Below are 13,745 nucleotides of genomic sequence, written 5' to 3' on the forward strand. Positions count from 1 at the left end.
TGTCCTGGAGAGCTTGCAGAGCACTGGGGAAAGGCAGGCAGAGAATTCCCTGCTAGCACCTTCTCTGTGCCTGGGAAGCAGAAGTGTTCACATTGCTTCACAAGAATAGTGCAGAAAACAGTAACACTTGTTCAGAAGGAAAGAAAGCACAGAGCCCCAGATTCTATGTTGTCCTGGAGAGCTTGCAGAGCACTGGGGAAAGGCAGGCAGAGAATTCCCTGCTAGCACCTTCTCTGTGCCTGGGAAGCAGAAGTGTTCACATTGCTTCGCAGAATCGCTTTTGTGCAGAAAACAGTAACACTTGTTCAGAAGGAAAGAAAGCACAGAGCACCAGATTCTATGTTGTCCTGGAGAGCTTGCAGAGCACTGGGGAAAGGCAGGCAGAGAATTCCCTGCTAGCACCTTCTCTGTGCCTGTTCACATTGCTTCGCAGAATCGCTTTTGTGCAGACAACACTAACAATTGTTCAGAAGGAAAGAAAGCACAGAGCCCCAGATTTTATGTTGTCCTGGAGAGCTTGCAGAGCACTGGGGAAAGGCAGGCAGAGAATTCCCTGATAGCACCTTCTCTGTGCCTGTTCACATTGCTTCGCAAGAATCGCTTTTGTGCAGAAAACAGTAACACTTGTTCAGAAGGAAAGAAAGCACAGAGCCCCAGATTCTATGTTGCCCTGGAGAGCTTGCAGAGCACTGGGGAAAGGCAGGCAGAGAATTCCTTGCTAGCACCTTCTCTGTGCCTGGGAAGCAGAAGTGTTCACATTGCTTCGCAGAATCGCTTTTGTGCAGAAAACAGTAACACTTGTTCAGAACGAAAGAAAGCACAGAGCCCCAGATTCTATGTTGTCCTGGAGAGCTTGCAGAGCACTGGGGAAAGGCAGGCAGAGAATTCCCTGCTAGCACCTTCTCTGTGCCTGTTCACATTGCTTCGCAGAATCGCTTTTGTGCAGAAAACAGTAACACTTGTTCAGAACGAAAGAAAGCACAGAGCCCCAGATTCTATGTTGTCCTGGAGAGCTTGCAGAGCACTGGGGAAAGGCAGGCAGAGAATTCCCTGCTAGCACCTTCTCTGTGCCTGGGAAGCAGAAGTGTTCACATTGCTTCGCAAGAATCGCTTTTGTGCAGAAAACAGTAACACTTGTTCAGAAGGAAAGAAAGCACAGAGCCCCAGATTCTATGTTGTCCTGGAGAGCTTGCAGAGCACTGGGGAAAGGCAGGCAGAGAATTCCCTGCTAGCACCTTCTCTGTGCCTGGGAAGCAGAAGTGATCACATTGCTTCGCAGAATCGCTTTTGTGCAGAAAACAGTAACACTTGTTCAGAAGGAAAGAAAGCACAGAGCCCCAGATTTTATGTTGTCCTGGAGAGCTTGCAGAGCACTGGGGAAAGGCAGGCAGAGAATTCCCTGCTAGCACCTTCTCTGTGCCTGGGAAGCAGAAGTGTTCACATTGCTTCACAAGAATAGTGCAGAAAACAGTAACACTTGTTCAGAAGGAAAGAAAGCACAGAGCCCCAGATTCTATGTTGTCCTGGAGAGCTTGCAGAGCACTGGGGAAAGGCAGGCAGAGAATTCCCTGCTAGCACCTTCTCTGTGCCTGGGAAGCAGAAGTGTTCACATTGCTTCGCAGAATCGCTTTTGTGCAGAAAACAGTAACACTTGTTCAGAAGGAAAGAAAGCACAGAGCCCCAGATTTTATGTTGTCCTGGAGAGCTTGCAGAGCACTGGGGAAAGGCAGGCAGAGAATTCCTTGCTAGCACCTTCTCTGTGCCTGGGAAGCAGAAGTGTTCACATTGCTTCGCAAGAATCGCTTTTGTGCAGAAAACAGTAACACTTGTTCAGAACGAAAGAAAGCACAGAGCCCCAGATTTTATGTTGTCCTGGAGAGCTTGCAGAGCACTGGGGAAAGGCAGGCAGAGAATTCCTTGCTAGCACCTTCTCTGTGCCTGTTCACATTGCTTCGCAGAATCGCTTTTGTGCAGAAAACAGTAACACTTGTTCAGAACGAAAGAAAGCACAGAGCCCCAGATTTTATGTTGTCCTGGAGAGCTTGCAGAGCACTGGGGAAAGGCAGGCAGAGAATTCCCTGCTAGCACCTTCTCTGTGCCTGGGAAGCAGAAGTGTTCACATTGCTTCGCAAGAACCGCTTTTGTGCAGAAAACAGTAACACTTGTTCAGAACGAAAGAAAGCACAGAGCCCCAGATTTTATGTTGTCCTGGAGAGCTTGCAGAGCACTGGGGAAAGGCAGGCAGAGAATTCCTTGCTAGCACCTTCTCTGTGCCTGGGAAGCAGAAGTGTTCACATTGCTTCGCAGAATCGCTTTTGTGCAGAAAACAGTAACACTTGTTCAGAACGAAAGAAAGCACAGAGCCCCAGATTCTATGTTGTCCTGGAGAGCTTGCAGAGCACTGGGGAAAGGCAGGCAGAGAATTCCCTGCTAGCACCTTCTCTGTGCCTGTTCACATTGCTTCGCAGAATCGCTTTTGTGCAGAAAACAGTAACACTTGTTCAGAACGAAAGAAAGCACAGAGCCCCAGATTCTATGTTGTCCTGGAGAGCTTGCAGAGCACTGGGGAAAGGCAGGCAGAGAATTCCCTGCTAGCACCTTCTCTGTGCCTGGGAAGCAGAAGTGTTCACATTGCTTCGCAAGAATCGCTTTTGTGCAGAAAACAGTAACACTTGTTCAGAAGGAAAGAAAGCACAGAGCCCCAGATTCTATGTTGTCCTGGAGAGCTTGCAGAGCACTGGGGAAAGGCAGGCAGAGAATTCCCTGCTAGCACCTTCTCTGTGCCTGGGAAGCAGAAGTGATCACATTGCTTCGCAGAATCGCTTTTGTGCAGAAAACAGTAACACTTGTTCAGAAGGAAAGAAAGCACAGAGCCCCAGATTTTATGTTGTCCTGGAGAGCTTGCAGAGCACTGGGGAAAGGCAGGCAGAGAATTCCCTGCTAGCACCTTCTCTGTGCCTGGGAAGCAGAAGTGTTCACATTGCTTCACAAGAATAGTGCAGAAAACAGTAACACTTGTTCAGAAGGAAAGAAAGCACAGAGCCCCAGATTCTATGTTGTCCTGGAGAGCTTGCAGAGCACTGGGGAAAGGCAGGCAGAGAATTCCCTGCTAGCACCTTCTCTGTGCCTGGGAAGCAGAAGTGTTCACATTGCTTCGCAGAATCGCTTTTGTGCAGAAAACAGTAACACTTGTTCAGAAGGAAAGAAAGCACAGAGCACCAGATTCTATGTTGTCCTGGAGAGCTTGCAGAGCACTGGGGAAAGGCAGGCAGAGAATTCCCTGCTAGCACCTTCTCTGTGCCTGTTCACATTGCTTCGCAGAATCGCTTTTGTGCAGACAACACTAACAATTGTTCAGAAGGAAAGAAAGCACAGAGCCCCAGATTTTATGTTGTCCTGGAGAGCTTGCAGAGCACTGGGGAAAGGCAGGCAGAGAATTCCCTGATAGCACCTTCTCTGTGCCTGTTCACATTGCTTCGCAAGAATCGCTTTTGTGCAGAAAACAGTAACACTTGTTCAGAAGGAAAGAAAGCACAGAGCCCCAGATTCTATGTTGCCCTGGAGAGCTTGCAGAGCACTGGGGAAAGGCAGGCAGAGAATTCCTTGCTAGCACCTTCTCTGTGCCTGGGAAGCAGAAGTGTTCACATTGCTTCGCAGAATCGCTTTTGTGCAGAAAACAGTAACACTTGTTCAGAACGAAAGAAAGCACAGAGCCCCAGATTCTATGTTGTCCTGGAGAGCTTGCAGAGCACTGGGGAAAGGCAGGCAGAGAATTCCCTGCTAGCACCTTCTCTGTGCCTGTTCACATTGCTTCGCAGAATCGCTTTTGTGCAGAAAACAGTAACACTTGTTCAGAACGAAAGAAAGCACAGAGCCCCAGATTCTATGTTGTCCTGGAGAGCTTGCAGAGCACTGGGGAAAGGCAGGCAGAGAATTCCCTGCTAGCACCTTCTCTGTGCCTGGGAAGCAGAAGTGTTCACATTGCTTCGCAAGAATCGCTTTTGTGCAGAAAACAGTAACACTTGTTCAGAAGGAAAGAAAGCACAGAGCCCCAGATTCTATGTTGTCCTGGAGAGCTTGCAGAGCACTGGGGAAAGGCAGGCAGAGAATTCCCTGCTAGCACCTTCTCTGTGCCTGGGAAGCAGAAGTGATCACATTGCTTCGCAGAATCGCTTTTGTGCAGAAAACAGTAACACTTGTTCAGAAGGAAAGAAAGCACAGAGCCCCAGATTTTATGTTGTCCTGGAGAGCTTGCAGAGCACTGGGGAAAGGCAGGCAGAGAATTCCCTGCTAGCACCTTCTCTGTGCCTGGGAAGCAGAAGTGTTCACATTGCTTCACAAGAATAGTGCAGAAAACAGTAACACTTGTTCAGAAGGAAAGAAAGCACAGAGCCCCAGATTCTATGTTGTCCTGGAGAGCTTGCAGAGCACTGGGGAAAGGCAGGCAGAGAATTCCCTGCTAGCACCTTCTCTGTGCCTGGGAAGCAGAAGTGTTCACATTGCTTCGCAGAATCGCTTTTGTGCAGAAAACAGTAACACTTGTTCAGAAGGAAAGAAAGCACAGAGCCCCAGATTTTATGTTGTCCTGGAGAGCTTGCAGAGCACTGGGGAAAGGCAGGCAGAGAATTCCCTGCTAGCACCTTCTCTGTGCCTGTTCACATTGCTTCGCAGAATCGCTTTTGTGCAGACAACACTAACAATTGTTCAGAAGGAAAGAAAGCACAGAGCCCCAGATTTTATGTTGTCCTGGAGAGCTTGCAGAGCACTGGGGAAAGGCAGGCAGAGAATTCCCTGATAGCACCTTCTCTGTGCCTGTTCACATTGCTTCGCAAGAATCGCTTTTGTGCAGAAAACAGTAACACTTGTTCAGAAGGAAAGAAAGCACAGAGCCCCAGATTCTATGTTGCCCTGGAGAGCTTGCAGAGCACTGGGGAAAGGCAGGCAGAGAATTCCTTGCTAGCACCTTCTCTGTGCCTGGGAAGCAGAAGTGTTCACATTGCTTCGCAGAATCGCTTTTGTGCAGAAAACAGTAACACTTGTTCAGAACGAAAGAAAGCACAGAGCCCCAGATTCTATGTTGTCCTGGAGAGCTTGCAGAGCACTGGGGAAAGGCAGGCAGAGAATTCCCTGCTAGCACCTTCTCTGTGCCTGTTCACATTGCTTCGCAGAATCGCTTTTGTGCAGAAAACAGTAACACTTGTTCAGAACGAAAGAAAGCACAGAGCCCCAGATTCTATGTTGTCCTGGAGAGCTTGCAGAGCACTGGGGAAAGGCCGGCAGAGAATTCCCTGCTAGCACCTTCTCTGTGCCTGGGAAGCAGAAGTGTTCACATTGCTTCGCAAGAATCGCTTTTGTGCAGAAAACAGTAACACTTGTTCAGAACGAAAGAAAGCACAGAGCCCCAGATTCTATGTTGTCCTGGAGAGCTTGCAGAGCACTGGGGAAAGGCAGGCAGAGAATTCCCTGCTAGCACCTTCTCTGTGCCTGGGAAGCAGAAGTGATCACATTGCTTCGCAGAATCGCTTTTGTGCAGAAAACAGTAACACTTGTTCAGAAGGAAAGAAAGCACAGAGCCCCAGATTTTATGTTGTCCTGGAGAGCTTGCAGAGCACTGGGGAAAGGCAGGCAGAGAATTCCCTGCTAGCACCTTCTCTGTGCCTGGGAAGCAGAAGTGTTCACATTGCTTCACAAGAATAGTGCAGAAAACAGTAACACTTGTTCAGAAGGAAAGAAAGCACAGAGCCCCAGATTCTATGTTGTCCTGGAGAGCTTGCAGAGCACTGGGGAAAGGCAGGCAGAGAATTCCCTGCTAGCACCTTCTCTGTGCCTGGGAAGCAGAAGTGTTCACATTGCTTCGCAGAATCGCTTTTGTGCAGAAAACAGTAACACTTGTTCAGAAGGAAAGAAAGCACAGAGCCCCAGATTTTATGTTGTCCTGGAGAGCTTGCAGAGCACTGGGGAAAGGCAGGCAGAGAATTCCTTGCTAGCACCTTCTCTGTGCCTGGGAAGCAGAAGTGTTCACATTGCTTCGCAAGAATCGCTTTTGTGCAGAAAACAGTAACACTTGTTCAGAACGAAAGAAAGCACAGAGCCCCAGATTTTATGTTGTCCTGGAGAGCTTGCAGAGCACTGGGGAAAGGCAGGCAGAGAATTCCTTGCTAGCACCTTCTCTGTGCCTGTTCACATTGCTTCGCAGAATCGCTTTTGTGCAGAAAACAGTAACACTTGTTCAGAACGAAAGAAAGCACAGAGCCCCAGATTTGCTGTTGTCCTGGAGAGCTTGCAGAGCACTGGGGAAAGGCAGGCAGAGAATTCCCTGCTAGCACCTTCTCTGTGCCTGGGAAGCAGAAGTGTTCACATTGCTTCGCAAGAACCGCTTTTGTGCAGAAAACAGTAACACTTGTTCAGAACGAAAGAAAGCACAGAGCCCCAGATTTTATGTTGTCCTGGAGAGCTTGCAGAGCACTGGGGAAAGGCAGGCAGAGAATTCCTTGCTAGCACCTTCTCTGTGCCTGGGAAGCAGAAGTGTTCACATTGCTTCGCAGAATCGCTTTTGTGCAGAAAACACTAACACTTGTTCAGAACGAAAGAAAGCACAGAGCCCCAGATTTTATGTTGTCCTGGAGAGCTTGCAGAGCACTGGGGAAAGGCAGGCAGAGAATTCCTTGCTAGCACCTTCTCTGTGCCTGTTCACATTGCTTCGCAGAATCGCTTTTGTGCAGAAAACAGTAACACTTGTTCAGAACGAAAGAAAGCACAGAGCCCCAGATTTTATGTTGTCCTGGAGAGCTTGCAGAGCACTGGGGAAAGGCAGGCAGAGAATTCCCTGCTAGCACCTTCTCTGTGCCTGGGAAGCAGAAGTGATCACATTGCTTCGCAAGAATCGCTTTTGTGCAGAAAACACTAACACTTGTTCAGAAGGAAAGAAAGCACAGAGCCCCAGATTTTATGTTGTCCTGGAGAGCTTGCAGAGCACTGGGGAAAGGCAGGCAGAGAATTCCCTGCTAGCACCTTCTCTGTGCCTGGGAAGCAGAAGTGTTCACATTGCTTCGCAAGAACCGCTTTTGTGCAGAAAACAGTAACACTTGTTCAGAACGAAAGAAAGCACAGAGCCCCAGATTCTATGTTGTCCTGGAGAGCTTGCAGAGCACTGGGGAAAGGCAGGCAGAGAATTCCCTGCTAGCACCTTCTCTGTGCCTGTTCACATTGCTTCGCAGAATCGCTTTTGTGCAGAAAACAGTAACACTTGTTCAGAACGAAAGAAAGCACAGAGCCCCAGATTCTATGTTGTCCTGGAGAGCTTGCAGAGCAGTGGGGAAAGGCAGGCAGAGAATTCCCTGCTAGCACCTTCTCTGTGCCTGGGAAGCAGAAGTGTTCACATTGCTTCGCAGAATCGCTTTTGTGCAGAAAACAGTAACACTTGTTCAGAACGAAAGAAAGCACAGAGCCCCAGATTTTATGTTGTCCTGGAGAGCTTGCAGAGCAGTGGGGAAAGGCAGGCAGAGAATTCCCTGCTAGCACCTTCTCTGTGCCTGGGAAGCAGAAGTGTTCACATTGCTTCGCAGAATCGCTTTTGTGCAGAAAACAGTAACACTTGTTCAGAACGAAAGAAAGCACAGAGCCCCAGATTCTATGTTGTCCTGGAGAGCTTGCAGAGCACTGGGGAAAGGCAGGCAGAGAATTCCCTGCTAGCACCTTCTCTGTGCCTGGGAAGCAGAAGTGTTCACATTGCTTCGCAAGAATCGCTTTTGTGCAGAAAACAGTAACACTTGTTCAGAACGAAAGAAATCACAGAGCCCCAGATTTTATGTTGTCCTGGAGAGCTTGCAGAGCACTGGGGAAAGGCAGGCAGAGAATTCCCTGCTAGCACCTTCTCTGTGCCTGTTCACATTGCTTCGCAGAATCGCTTTTGTGCAGACAACACTAACAATTGTTCAGAAGGAAAGAAAGCACAGAGCCCCAGATTTTATGTTGTCCTGGAGAGCTTGCAGAGCACTGGGGAAAGGCAGGCAGAGAATTCCCTGATAGCACCTTCTCTGTGCCTGTTCACATTGCTTCGCAAGAATCGCTTTTGTGCAGAAAACAGTAACACTTGTTCAGAAGGAAAGAAAGCACAGAGCCCCAGATTCTATGTTGCCCTGGAGAGCTTGCAGAGCACTGGGGAAAGGCAGGCAGAGAATTCCTTGCTAGCACCTTCTCTGTGCCTGGGAAGCAGAAGTGTTCACATTGCTTCGCAGAATCGCTTTTGTGCAGAAAACAGTAACACTTGTTCAGAACGAAAGAAAGCACAGAGCCCCAGATTCTATGTTGTCCTGGAGAGTTTGCAGGGCACTGGGGAAAGGCAGGCAGAGAATTCCCTGCTAGCACCTTCTCTGTGCCTGGGAAGCAGAAGTGTTCACATTGCTTCGCAAGAACCGCTTTTGTGCAGAAAACAGTAACACTTGTTCAGAAGGAAAGAAAGCACAGAGCCCCAGATTTTATGTTGACCTGGAGAGCTTGCAGAGCACTGGGGAAAGGCAGGCAGAGAATTCCTTGCTAGCACCTTCTCTGTGCCTGGGAAGCAGAAGTGTTCACATTGCTTCGCAGAATCGCTTTTGTGCAGAAAACAGTAACACTTGTTCAGAAGGAAAGAAAGCACAGAGCCCCAGATTTTATGTTGTCCTGGAGAGCTTGCAGAGCACTGGGGAAAGGCAGGCAGAGAATTCCTTGCTAGCACCTTCTCTGTGCCTGTTCACATTGCTTCGCAGAATCGCTTTTGTGCAGAAAACAGTAACACTTGTTCAGAACGAAAGAAAGCACAGAGCCCCAGTTTTGCTGTTGTCCTGGAGAGCTTGCAGAGCACTGGGGAAAGGCAGGCAGAGAATTCCCTGCTAGCACCTTCTCTGTGCCTGGGAAGCAGAAGTGATCACATTGCTTCGCAAGAATCGCTTTTGTGCAGAAAACACTAACACTTGTTCAGAAGGAAAGAAAGCACAGAGCCCCAGATTTTATGTTGTCCTGGAGAGCTTGCAGAGCACTGGGGAAAGGCAGGCAGAGAATTCCCTGCTAGCACCTTCTCTGTGCCTGGGAAGCAGAAGTGTTCACATTGCTTCGCAAGAATCGCTTTTGTGCAGAAAACACTAACACTTGTTCAGAAGGAAAGAAAGCACAGAGCCCCAGATTTTATGTTGTCCTGGAGAGCTTGCAGAGCACTGGGGAAAGGCAGGCAGAGAATTCCCTGCTAGCACCTTCTCTGTGCCTGTTCACATTGCTTCGCAGAATCGCTTTTGTGCAGAAAACAGTAACACTTGTTCAGAACGAAAGAAAGCACAGAGCCCCAGATTTTATGTTGTCCTGGAGAGCTTGCAGAGCACTGGGGAAAGGTAGGCAGAGAATTCCTTGCTAGCACCTTCTCTGTGCCTGGGAAGCAGAAGTGTTCACATTGCTTCGCAGAATCGCTTTTGTGCAGAAAACAGTAACACTTGTTCAGAAGGAAAGAAAGCACAGAGCCCCAGATTCTATGTTGTCCTGGAGAGCTTGCAGAGCACTGGGGAAAGGCCGGCAGAGAATTCCCTGCTAGCACCTTCTCTGTGCCTGGGAAGCAGAAGTGTTCACATTGCTTCGCAAGAATCGCTTTTGTGCAGAAAACAGTAACACTTGTTCAGAACGAAAGAAAGCACAGAGCCCCAGATTTTATGTTGTCCTGGAGAGCTTGCAGAGCACTGGGGAAAGGCAGGCAGAGAATTCCCTGCTAGCACCTTCTCTGTGCCTGTTCACATTGCTTCGCAGAATCGCTTTTGTGCAGAAAACAGTAACACTTGTTCAGAAGGAAAGAAAGCACAGAGCCCCAGATTTGCTGTTCTCCTGGAGAGCTTGCAGAGCACTGGGGAAAGGCAGGCAGAGAATTCCTTGCTAGCACCTTCTCTGTGCCTGGGAAGCAGAAGTGTTCACATTGCTTCGCAAGAATCGCTTTTGTGCAGAAAACAGTAACACTTGTTCAGAACGAAAGAAAGCACAGCGCCCCAGATTTTATGTTGTCCTGGAGAGCTTGCAGAGCACTGGGGAAAGGCAGGCAGAGAATTCCCTGATAGCACCTTCTCTGTGCCTGTTCACATTGCTTCGCAAGAATCGCTTTTGTGCAGAAAACAGTAACACTTGTTCAGAACGAAAGAAAGCACAGAGCCCCAGATTCTATGTTGTCCTGGAGAGCTTGCAGAGCAGTGGGGAAAGGCAGGCAGAGAATTCCCTGCTAGCACCTTCTCTGTGCCTGGGAAGCAGAAGTGATCACATTGCTTCGCAAGAATCGCTTTTGTGCAGAAAACACTAACACTTGTTCAGAAGGAAAGAAAGCACAGAGCCCCAGATTTTATGTTGTCCTGGAGAGCTTGCAGAGCACTGGGGAAAGGCAGGCAGAGAATTCCCTGCTAGCACCTTCTCTGTGCCTGTTCACATTGCTTCGCAGAATCGCTTTTGTGCAGAAAACAGTAACACTTGTTCAGAACGAAAGAAAGCACAGAGCCCCAGATTCTATGCTGTCCTGGAGAGCTTGCAGAGCACTGGGGAAAGGCAGGCAGAGAATTCCCTGCTAGCACCTTCTCTGTGCCTGGGAAGCAGAAGTGTTCACATTGCTTCGCAGAATCGCTTTTGTGCAGAAAACAGTAACACTTGTTCAGAACGAAAGAAAGCACAGAGCCCCAGATTCTATGTTGTCCTGGAGAGCTTGCAGAGCACTGGGGAAAGGCAGGCAGAGAATTCCCTGCTAGCACCTTCTCTGTGCCTGTTCACATTGCTTCGCAGAATCGCTTTTGTGCAGAAAACAGTAACACTTGTTCAGAACGAAAGAAAGCACAGAGCCCCAGATTCTATGTTGTCCTGGAGAGCTTGCAGAGCAGTGGGGAAAGGCAGGCAGAGAATTCCCTGCTAGCACCTTCTCTGTGCTTGGGAAGCAGAAGTGTTCACATTGCTTCGCAAGAATCGCTTTTGTGCAGAAAACAGTAACACTTGTTCAGAAGGAAAGAAAGCACAGAGCCCCAGATTCTATGTTGTCCTGGAGAGCTTGCAGAGCACTGGGGAAAGGCAGGCAGAGAATTCCTTGCTAGCACCTTCTCTGTGCCTGGGAAGCAGAAGTGTTCACATTGCTTCGCAGAATCGCTTTTGTGCAGAAAACAGTAACACTTGTTCAGAACGAAAGAAAGCACAGAGCCCCAGATTTTATGTTGTCCTGGAGAGCTTGCAGAGCAGTGGGGAAAGGCAGGCAGAGAATTCCCTGCTAGCACCTTCTCTGTGCCTGGGAAGCAGAAGTGTTCACATTGCTTCGCAAGAATCGCTTTTGTGCAGAAAACACTAACACTTGTTCAGAAGGAAAGAAAGCACAGAGCCCCAGATTTTATGTTGTCCTGGAGAGCTTGCAGAGCTCTGGGGAAAGGCAGGCAGAGAATTCCCTGCTAGCACCTTCTCTGTGCCTGGGAAGCAGAAGTGTTCACATTGCTTCGCAGAATCGCTTTTGTGCAGAAAACAGTAACACTTGTTCAGAACGAAAGAAAGCACAGAGCCCCAGATTCTATGTTGTCCTGGAGAGCTTGCAGAGCACTGGGGAAAGGCAGGCAGAGAATTCCCTGCTAGCACCTTCTCTGTGCCTGGGAAGCAGAAGTGTTCACATTGCTTCGCAAGAATCGCTTTTGTGCAGAAAACAGTAACACTTGTTCAGAACGAAAGAAAGCACAGAGCCCCAGATTCTATGTTGCTCTGGAGAGCTTGCAGAGCACTGGGGAAAGGCAGGCACAGAATTCCCTGATAGCACCTTCTCTGTGCCTGTTCACATTGCTTCGCAAGAATCGCTTTTGTGCAGAAAACACTAACACTTGTTCAGAAGGAAAGAAAGCACAGAGCCCCAGATTCTATGTTGTCCTGGAGAGCTTGCAGAGCACTGGGGAAAGGCAGGCAGAGAATTCCCTGCTAGCACCTTCTCTGTGCCTGGGAAGCAGAAGTGTTCACATTGCTTCGCAAGAACCGCTTTTGTGCAGAAAACAGTAACACTTGTTCAGAAGGAAAGAAAGCACAGAGCCCCAGATTTTATGTTGTCCTGGAGAGCTTGCAGAGCACTGGGGAAAGGCAGGCAGAGAATTCCTTGCTAGCACCTTCTCTGTGCCTGGGAAGCAGAAGTGTTCACATTGCTTCGCAGAATCGCTTTTGTGCAGAAAACAGTAACACTTGTTCAGAAGGAAAGAAAGCACAGAGCCCCAGATTTTATGTTGTCCTGGAGAGCTTGCAGAGCACTGGGGAAAGGCAGGCAGAGAATTCCTTGCTAGCACCTTCTCTGTGCCTGTTCACATTGCTTCGCAGAATCGCTTTTGTGCAGAAAACAGTAACACTTGTTCAGAACGAAAGAAAGCACAGAGCCCCAGATTTTATGTTGTCCTGGAGAGCTTGCAGAGCACTGGGGAAAGGCAGGCAGAGAATTCCCTGCTAGCACCTTCTCTGTGCCTGGGAAGCAGAAGCGATCACATTGCTTCGCAAGAATCGCTTTTGTGCAGAAAACACTAACACTTGTTCAGAAGAAAGAAAGACCAGAGCCCCAGATTCTATGTTGTCCTGGAGAGCTTGCAGAGCACTGGGGAAAGGCAGGCAGAGAATTCCCTGATAGCACCTTCTCTGTGCCTGTTCACATTGCTTCGCAGAATCGCTTTTGTGCAGAAAACAGTAACACTTGTTCAGAACGAAAGAAAGCACAGAGCCCCAGATTTTATGTTGTCCTGGAGAGCTTGCAGAGCACTGGTGAAAGGCAGGCAGAGAATTCCTTGCTAGCACCTTCTCTGTGCCTGGGAAGCAGAAGTGTTCACATTGCTTCGCAAGAATCGCTTTTGTGCAGAAAACACTAACACTTGTTCAGAAGGAAAGAAAGCACAGAGCCCCAGATTTTATGTTGTCCTGGAGAGCTTGCAGAGCACTGGGGAAAGGCAGGCAGAGAATTCCCTGCTAGCACCTTCTCTGTGCCTGTTCACATTGCTTCGCAGAATCGCTTTTGTGCAGAAAACAGTAACACTTGTTCAGAAGGAAAGAAAGCACAGAGCCCCAGATTCTATGTTGTCCTGGAGAGCTTGCAGAGCACTGGGGAAAGGCCGGCAGAGAATTCCCTGCTAGCACCTTCTCTGTGCCTGGGAAGCAGAAGTGTTCACATTGCTTCGCAAGAATCGCTTTTGTGCAGAAAACAGTAACACTTGTTCAGAACGAAAGAAAGCACAGAGCCCCAGATTCTATGTTGCCCTGGAGAGCTTGCAGAGCACTGGGGAAAGGCAGGCAGAGAATTCCTTGCTAGCACCTTCTCTGTGCCTGGGAAGCAGAAGTGTTCACATTGCTTCGCAGAATCGCTTTTGTGCAGAAAACAGTAACACTTGTTCAGAACGAAAGAAAGCACAGAGCCCCAGATTCTATGTTGTCCTGGAGAGCTTGCAGAGCACTGGGGAAAGGCAGGCAGAGAATTCCCTGCTAGCACCTTCTCTGTGCCTGGGAAGCAGAAGTGTTCACATTGCTTCGCAGAATCGCTTTTGTGCAGAAAACACTTACACTTGTTCAGAAGGAAAGAAAGCACAGAGCCCCAGATTTTATGTTGTCCTGGAGAGCTTGCAGAGCACTGGGGAAAGGCAGGCAGAGAATTCCCTGCTAGCACCTTCTCTGTGCCTGGGAAGCAGAAGTGTTCACATTGCTTCGCAAGAATCGCTTTTGTGCAGAAAACACTAACACTTGTTCAGAAGGAAAGAAAGCACAGA

The sequence above is a fragment of the Strix aluco genome, chromosome 24 (genome assembly GCF_031877795.1).
Source record: "Strix aluco isolate bStrAlu1 chromosome 24, bStrAlu1.hap1, whole genome shotgun sequence".
In the NCBI taxonomy this organism is placed as follows: domain Eukaryota; kingdom Metazoa; phylum Chordata; class Aves; order Strigiformes; family Strigidae; genus Strix; species Strix aluco.